Raw genomic sequence first — 9,617 nt, forward strand, 5'->3', positions numbered from 1 at the left:
TGAAGAGTCGTTCCTCCATCGTCGGGCATGCAGTGCAGGCTCCATCAAGCTGCCGAGAACCACCAACGTGAGCTCGCCGAGCCGCCTGACGGACATTGCATCGGCTGGAAGTAAATGACAGGACGCCTATGTTCAATGGTCAGCCCAGCCTTCCTTACCCTATTATTTTATTGGCCATAAATACTATCAACGTCATGCCTGCGTCATTTAGATGTAATCTAGCAGCGATAATCATGTCACATGTTTTGTGAGTTTTATAAATAAAATACTAAATTGATCAGTGTCCATGCTACAAGTTTTCTAAATGTAAAGCAAACATAGGTTCTACACCACGGTCTTTCATAAGCAAATAGTAATATGCTTAATTGCTAAACCAAATAAATATATATATATGTTTTAAATTTGCTTAGCTCAAACATGCATTACATATAATTCGAACAGATATTCTCACGTGTTCTTCTATGTTTGCGAATTAAAAGTTTGATTTGACTTAAATTATTCCGCCGTATTTATTAATAAGATATGACTAGTCATTACTCGACCTTTTAATTAAAAGATGATTTGACTAATCTGAATTAATATACTTCACGTGGCTTTTGCTTAGCTAAAATAAATCAAGCTTACATTTATTTGTTTTATAAAGTGATGAATCTTTCTGCAGCCGTTCTTTTGTCACCGAAGCTCTGATTAGCGTGTCTATCGTGTTTGTGTGTTCGTAGCGATGCATAGAATTGTGTTTCAAACTTTTTTGCTTATTTTTCTATGATTGGTGTATTGTTCTAATTTAGATCTATTGTCTGTTTCGTGTATGATTGTACAGATGTTTGTGTGGTGTTTTATGATTACGTCCAGTCGGTGAGATATACGTGGTGATCAAAAGAAGAAGAAGAACGTTGAAGATTAAAGCTTACCGAAGGATCGGTGTTTAAGACAAGTATAGCATGGGATCTTCCTTGTTGTCCTATTCATCTTTAATCACTTAATTCATATTGCATGTGTCTACCTAGACTACCATTAAGGATTTTCTAGTAATTTGCACTTATACCTTGATGTCTTTGGGTTATTGCATTGGGTAGCTTTGCTAGTGCTCAACTACAACCATGATCTTGTAACTTGACTAATGTAATATGCAATAAACATTAAAAGATGCTTTTTAGCAACATGGAACAAGGGGGCTAGAGCATTGGGCTATTTTTATGGTGCTCTAGATTCCTCTCCCTAAGGACTTATCTGTAAGTGATCATCCGGGACTTACATTACAGCTGTGAGGGTTACATGGCTCTGGCTTTAGCTCAGTATGAGGACCTTTTCTAGCTTGTTAGTGGTTACCTTTATTGGCGTAAGAATGGCTTGATGAATCGGGTATAGTGCGGCCTCTGTCCCCTTGTGTATAGGCTGCATGTCATTGTGCCATCTGGAAGGGGGGCTCTACATCTGTTTGCTGAGTGAATCTAATGGCCCTAACTTGTTAGACGAACCTTTGAAAGGCTTCATAGTGAACCCTACCGACCTTCCTTGGAAGTGGGTCAAGCGATTAGTTACCTCGGGCGAAAGGGTAAATCATGACTCACAGTGAAAGTGTACAACCTCTGCAGAGTGTAAAACTGGTATATCAGCCGTGCTCACGGTCACAAGCGGCCTTGGAACCCTTACGGAATAGATGATCACTAATGGTTAATGATGATGAACACTGATGATGAAGATGCTCATTAATGATTACTATTTATGCTATTCATTATTCATGCTTACCTGATCATGTGTTTATATGGGCTTGTGATAAACTTGTTGCTACTCCTATGCTAAAATCATGACTCATTAAAAGCTAAACGCAGTTAAACCAGTGTCAACCTTTTGAGCCTCATGAACCCCATGTTATATTTGTTGAGTACGACATGTACTTATGCTTGCTTTATTTTTCAATTATTTGGATAAAAATCCCGAATGGGTACCAGATTGCTAGAGTTTGGAGGAATTAGGCTTGTGATCAACCAGTCAGTTGTCCCTGTGGAACTGGAGTCTTCACCTAAAGATCAGAGTTGTCTTTCCGCTGTCTATACTCTAAGGTTATAATCTTTATACTAATACGCTATGTATTTAAGCATTGTCTTTTGATATTACCTTTATTTGTAGCTATATGTAAGATTTGACTTCCTGGGCTCACATATGGTGCGTATCTGGTTTTGTTCTTAAAACCGGGTGCGACATATTGTTTGTGTCAGGGTGGCTGTAGAGTACTGTTCTGCGCAGGGTATGGTCCCTGGTATAGTGGTTTTGACTTGTGAGCCTTGCCTTGCTTTTCTCCACACGTCTTTTGGTTCCTACCGAGCGGGCGTCCCCGGTCGGATGGCTCCAGTCGGCTCTTAGTGCACCGGTCGGAGAAGAGTGGTGAACAGGGTTCCTGCGATCCCCTGTCGGAGACGCGGGGTCGGAGTCGGAAGTAGTGTTTTGGGCCAGGCCTTCCGATCGGAGAGGCCGTCCGGTGGCGGCTGGAGTCGAAGCGAACGCTCCGGTCGGAGAGGTGGGCCGAAGCAGCCGACGAGCGGGCGCTGTTCCTCTTCGGCCAGACCTTCCGGTCGGTGATGTGGCCGCCCTTCCGGCCTGTCGTTTTAGACTCTTGGGCCGGCCCATGAGTCACGTGCTGTTGGCTTGGGCCGAGCATTGGCGTGGAAGCCGGTCCCCGAGGGACCCCGGGTTTATGAACCCGACACCGCCTTTGAAGATTCATTTTCAGGGACGGTTCTCTTAAACCAACCGCCCCTAAAAATGGACGTATTTCAGAGGCGGTTTTCCTAATAGAACCGCCCCTGAAGATGGATCTTCAGAGGCGGTCATGGAGCTACAGTGCTCACCGACGCGGTTAGACGCGGCGTGCTAGTTGAACCGCCTCTGATAGAAAAGGGTGGCGTTGCTAAAAATGATTTCTGTACTAGTGTATAATTAGCTAAACTTTAGCTGGTCTTTTAGCTAAATCCCTAGCAGATAAATTTAGCCAGCTAAAGTTTAGCAGGTGATCAAACATGCCCTAAATATCTAAGCGGTACAGTGTTTTGCAAATGAACAGTGAATCATGCACATGCAAAGATAAGCAATTTAGTCAGTTGTAAGTACAAAGTTCATTCAAGAATTTCTAACACTTATGTCTCTTAAGATTATAGCCCTTACAAGGGCACGCGTTGATAGACATGTTGTTTTATTAAAATATAAGAGGATGGTAGGCTTGTATTTTAATAAACACATCCGTACTAGCCTATTTAGAGCGAACTGAGTCAAAATTTTACATACATCAGCATATCGTAAGCGATACATTCAAATTGTCTGCAAGCATCTTTGGTCCATCATGGCGCAGAGAAAGTCTAGGTCATTAAGTGGCATAACCAATACAGAGACCAGTCGTCCATCACATTATGAAATCAGTGGCCGACTGGCCGTTCACGTCAGAGACTGACCAGTGAGTCTTCGTGACGATGTTGACTGGCTTCCATTGCTGCAATAACAGAGCGTGACACGTTGTATCTTTACTCATTCCGTCCAAAAAAAAATACAATTCTAGGTTTGAAACAAGGAAAAAGAATTTAAAATTTATTACATTTATAGAAAATAGTATCAACATTTATATCTCTAAATAGATTTACTATAAATTCTATTGTATTAGTAATCTAATAATATTTATTCGATATCACAAATATACTTAATTCTAAAAGGTGAGTTACATTGTTTCTAGGTTGGAGGGAGTAGAAAGTTACACATGCATCCAATACTTGATTTTCATGCTGATGGCCAACCAGTTTAAGATGAACTGAATTTTTTGGGTAACTGAAATTTGAGACGAACTAAAGAACCGATTAGTTCTGTTTAGTCTAACTGAATGGCCAGGAACTTGGTGTCTAGTGTGAGTTTAAAAATGGGAGAAATCATTCCGTGGTGGTAAGTGCTTTGGTAATAATGCATGGGTCCTGTTCTCGAGCTTGTGTAGTAGACTGAGACTTTTTTTGTCTGCTTGAAATATCTCATTTTCATTGTTTCGAATCCTTCTCTATTAATCTATGCCAGGCAAACCGGATGCTTATTTCTAAAATGAAAAGGTGCATGATACTAGACATCATCACTTGCTCTTGTAGTCTTGTTGATTGGTCAAATGCATGATACTATACATCATCACTTGCAAATACAGAGTTTGGCTGTTTGGGCAAATGTGGGGTTTCATTATTCTCACTCATTTTGTTATTTTCTCTCCTCTCCATCGACTTCAAGCTTTGAGCTCTCTGGTATTGGAGGAGCTCACTTGTTTGCTATGGCATTTTACTCCCCAACAAACATTACTAGTGGAAAAAATCATGACTAGTACATGAGATTGCAGTGATATAGTGCCTATTAGCACTACTTTGGTTAAAAAAATTATGTCATACTTTTAGGAATGTGTTAAATAAGCTGTCCAAATTGTCAGCAAGCTCCTTTACTTTGTTTACATCAGGCGCATAGAAAATCTGGGCCACTGTGCTTTGGTCAAATAATTCACATATCATATTTTCAGGAAACGTGTTGACTGAGCTGTCCAAATTGTCTGCAAGCTTCTTTATTTTGTACATCAGAGCGCAATATAAAAGCTCCTGTATTGACTCTTGGTCAGTGCCTTCTTCTGGAGTCACTCCACTTAGAAGCAAATAATCTGCAAGGAAGCATCCCAGATTCTTTCATCTACTTAAAAGGCATCACTGTGATGGATCTTTCACAGAATAACTTGTCTGGTAAAATTCCTGAATTTTTTTGAGTCACTTAGCTCTTTACAGATTCTAAATCTATCCTTCAATGACCTTGAGGGCCCTGTCCCTGGAGGCGGCATCTTTGCTAAACCAAATGATGTGTACATCCAAGGAAACAATAAGTTGTGTGCAACGTCTCCAGATCTACAAGTACCACAGTGCTTGACATCAAAACCCCAGAGAAAGAAGCATGCCTACATTTTAGCTGTTCTGGTTTCACTTGCTAGTGTAGCTGCAGTCACAATGGCCTGTGTTGCTGTCATTATTTCGAAGAGAAGGAAAGGAAAGCAACTAACCAACCAGCCATTAAAGAAGCTAAAGAATTTCTCGTATGGTGATTTATTCAAAGCAACAGCTGGTTTCTCTCCTAACAGTCTTGTTGGATCTGGAAGGTTTGGATTGGTATACAAAGGTCAATTCATGGTTGAAGAATGTGCAGTTGCCATAAAGGTATTCAGGCTTGACCAATTTGGAGCACCAAGTAACTTCCTTTCTGAATGTGAGGCATTGAGAAACATTTGCCATCGGAGTCTTATAAGAGTGATTAGTGTATGTTCAGCATTTGATCCAACTGGAAATGAATTCAAAGCACTCATTCTTGAGTACATGGTAAATGGTAACCTAGAAAGCTGGCTCCATCAGAAAGAGTACACAAAAAGCACGAAAAGACCATTGAGTTTAGGCACACGAATAGCAATAGCTGTGGATATTTCTGCTGCATTGGACTATCTTCATAATCGATGCACTCCTCCTTTGGTACATCGTGATCTGAAACCAAGCAATGTCCTTTTGAATGATGAAATGGTTGCATCTCTCAGTGAATTTGGTCTTGCAAAGTTTCTTTCTGTTGACTTTTCAACTGGATTCAATAATTCATCGAGTGTTGTAGGACCAAGAGGATCTATCGGTTACATTGCACCAGGTGAGCACATGTTTCACTCTTGCTTTTTTAATCAGAATGAATTGTACTTATGTATACATGATATTTGTCCTGTAAATGATGCATTGACATCTCATCTATATTTTTGCCAATTTTCTGAAATAGCTAAGTGGAGGACTTTCTTATTAAGTTTTACACAACATTGCAGAGTGCGGTGTGGGGTGCAAAATCTATGTTGAGGGTGACATCTACAGCTATGGAATTATTCTGCTGGAGATTATTACAGGAAGGCAACCAACTGATGACATGTTTAAGGATGGAGTAAACATCCGCAACTTTGTGGAGTCATCACTTCCACTGAATATCCATAACATATTAGAACCAAATCTCACTGGATATCATGAAGGTGAAGACGGAGGACAAGAAATAGTTGAAATGCAGCACTGTGCCATGCAACTCGCAAATCTTGGTCTAAAATGTTCTGAGATGTCACCCAAGGATCGGCCAAGAACAGAGGAGGTTTATGCTGAAATCTTGGCCATCAAAGAAGAATTTTCAACATTGTGTTCATTGGGAAGTGTATCTACATTACTGTAATTCACATAGTACCTCTGTAGCAGTTGCATTTTGCCTATAGAAAAAGATTTGTACAAGGCAGTTGATCAAATAAATATGTAGTCAGGGACAAGCATTAGTACTTTTCCTAGTATAGGAAACTGGTGCAGTACATGGAAACGGTACTAAGTGTCAACCCTGGCTATAGTACTAAGTGTGGTACTCGGAAACAATACCAAGTGTCAATAACAGTACGCACAACCGCTTCTTCCACCGCATGTTTAGTTCAGAATCACCACATGTTTTTATGTAACCCCTAACTCCCTAAGTATCACAAACCAATTGTGTGATGACCTAAAAATTTGAGGCCTTTAGAATAACTTGAACTCCCTGTGAAACATTAATGACTGATAGAATTAAACTAGTGATGTTATACTAGCCCACAGTGTTAAAATCAACATACTTCACCCCCGTATAATATATAACCAAAGCCTTAGTTAGAAACAGCAAAGCATGATGCCCTTTTTTCGAGCAATAACTGATGAAATCAATTGAATGCTCTCGGTATCTATATAACATGTGTTTCAATCATGCGTTCCTGGCCTCCCACTTTGCATTTCATAGCACATATTACCTATCTTTCAGTATGCAAAAATGCAAGATGACCAACCTTCTCTGAAATTTAGAAAACTGAAGAACAGAACAAAATTTCACATAACTGAACAACACCATGCCATTTTCACTAAACAACAACCTCTGAACTACAATGTCAATTCCAATAAATAACAAAATCATTCATATAAATGCTTTACTATATCCTAGCATTGAAACCATATTTTGGGAGAAATATGATGAAAATTAGTATGCACATGGGGGCCTTAAAAAAATACTATGCTCAAATGTTGATCTTTGTAGACTGTTTTCTTTTCCTTGGTTGTAGCCTACTATCTATCTGACTCTACTTTCAATTTGTTTCACTGTGGGTGTGGGGTATGGACTCCTTTTTCTTTGAAAAATGGGAAAGTAGTGGACAATTTCAATCTGTATAATGGTACTAGTGCTAGACCTCTAGTTGCAACGACTGACAGCATACAGCAGGAAACCGTTTTATTTGGAATGGGCCATGTAATCAGCATTTTGTAAACCTGAAGCAATGTGAACCCGTGCACTCTCCTCACTCGACAGGTAGGCTGCTCCCCTCATACTGAAAGGTCACAGCAGACCCTGTACAGTGTAGTAGGCATGGACCAGCCAACACCTTTCTCAACCCATACTACACCAAACAGAGAGGATTGAACATAATGATCATCATCAAAACATTAAACAAATTGCAGGGCATTGACAAGACTTTTTTTTTTGTCTGCTTGAAATATCTCATTTTCATTGTTTCGAATCCTCCTCTATTAATCTATGCCAGGCAAACCAGATGCTTATTTCTAAAATGAAAAGGTGCATGATACTAGACATCATCACTTGCTCTTGGAGTCTTGTTGATTGGTCAAATGCATGATACTATACATCATCACTTGCAAATACAGAGTTTGGCTGTTTGGGCAAATGTGGGGTTTCATTATTCTCACTCATTTTGTTATTTTCTCTCCTCTCCATCGACTTCAAGCTTTGAGCTCTCTGGTGTTGGAGGAGCTCACTTGTTTGCTATGGTATTTTACTCCCCAACAAACATTACTAGTGGGAAAAAAAAACATGACTAGTACATGAGATTGCTGTGATATAGTGCCTATTAGCACTACTTTGGTCAAAAATAAATTATGTCACACTTTTAGGAATGTGTTAAATAAGCTGTCCAAATTGTCAGCAAGCTCCTTTACTTTGTTTACATCAGGCGCATAGAAAATCTGGGCCACTCTGCTTTGGTCAAATAATTCACATATCATATTTTCAGGAAACGTGTTGACAGAGCTGTCCAAATTGTCTGCAAGCTTCTTTATTTTGTACATCAGAGCGCAATATAAAAGCTCCTTTATTGACTCTTTGCGGCAAGATGTTGAATGGTCCTATTGGTGAAGAAGCAGAGGGTGACAGGCTTGTGAAGTCAGATTCATACAATGCAACAGGCATGAACTCTTTTTGAAATAGGGTTAAAAGGATTTAATTTGGTATTTTTGTGCTCATGAAAACATAGGTAAATAATAATTTTTAATAAATTAAAATTTAACATAAGAATTTAGCAACATCGATGTGCATACATGCCGGTGCATTTGATCTATTGCAATGAGTGGTTGAATCCAAAATTCAAAATGAATTCAAAATGTTTTTGTAATTTTGAAAATGGCTTTGAAAAAGAGAATTGGAAAATAAAAGAGTTTAAAAAGGGTTGTAAAATTTATTTTTAGAAGCTTACTAAAATTTGCTCATTTTTATTGGAATTGAAAAGTATATTTGAAACTATATTTGAATTTGATTTAGGTCATATTTGAAATTTGGATTGAAAATGGGAAAATGGAAAAGCACTCCTCCCTCTTTCGGCCCAGCAGTCAGCCTGCTCCTCCCCGTCGTCTCCCTCACTCTCCCGCAGGCCCAGCTAAACAGTCCGGCCCAGCTCTTCAACACCGCATGGCCTGCTTCCACTTTCTTCTGCTCGGCCCGTCTCCCCACACAGGCCTAGCTCTTTCCCCTCTCCCCGCGTGACGCCGATGGGTCAGGGTCGTCTTCTTCCTCCCGTCCCAGAACCGGACTCTACCGCCGCCACCGATGCAGTCCGCATCTGCCCCGTGTAGCCTTGCATTGTGCACCAAGCAGCTTCCCGGCCTTAAATACCGATGCCCGCACCGTGCCGCCCTCCCTATCTCGTTCCAGGGTAACCGCCACCTCGTAGCGTCGCCGCGCCTAGCTGAAAACCTAGCGCCGCCATCCGCCGTCGCCCCGCCAAGCCGCGCATCGTCTCCGTGCCTCCTCTACCATCAAAAATACCATAGGTGAGTTCACCGTGCCCCTCTCTCTCTCCCGGTGCCTTCCCCGTGTCGTAACATGGCTCGTAGGCGTTTCCCTTGCACGCCGACGAGCTCCTCGCCATCGGCTATGGCGGCCACCACGTCGCCCTTCCAGTTCCGGCCAGCGCATCTCATCCAACCGTTCCTAGCCGTCCGATCTGAGATCAACGGCCTAGATTAGAATATACCCCTTCGCTGGCCTTTTTGCTAGAGACCCCGAGTTTTTATGAAATCAACCCGCAATCCACCCTCTGTTGAAAATAATTCAACATATGCCCCTAGATTTTCTGTTTTAGCCCTGCAGTTTTCCAAAAACGATGTCCGGTCCACAGGACTGTTTTAATTCGGTTTTTAATTATTTTTAATATGAAATTGATTTCAAAATATTTACAAAATTGCCATTGATCTTATTTTATGCATAGTTTCTTCGTTTTAACTCCGATTAGACCTGTTCAACTTGTGTTAGGTTCA

This window comes from Miscanthus floridulus, chromosome 9, assembly GCF_019320115.1.
Source record: "Miscanthus floridulus cultivar M001 chromosome 9, ASM1932011v1, whole genome shotgun sequence".
In the NCBI taxonomy this organism is placed as follows: domain Eukaryota; kingdom Viridiplantae; phylum Streptophyta; class Magnoliopsida; order Poales; family Poaceae; genus Miscanthus; species Miscanthus floridulus.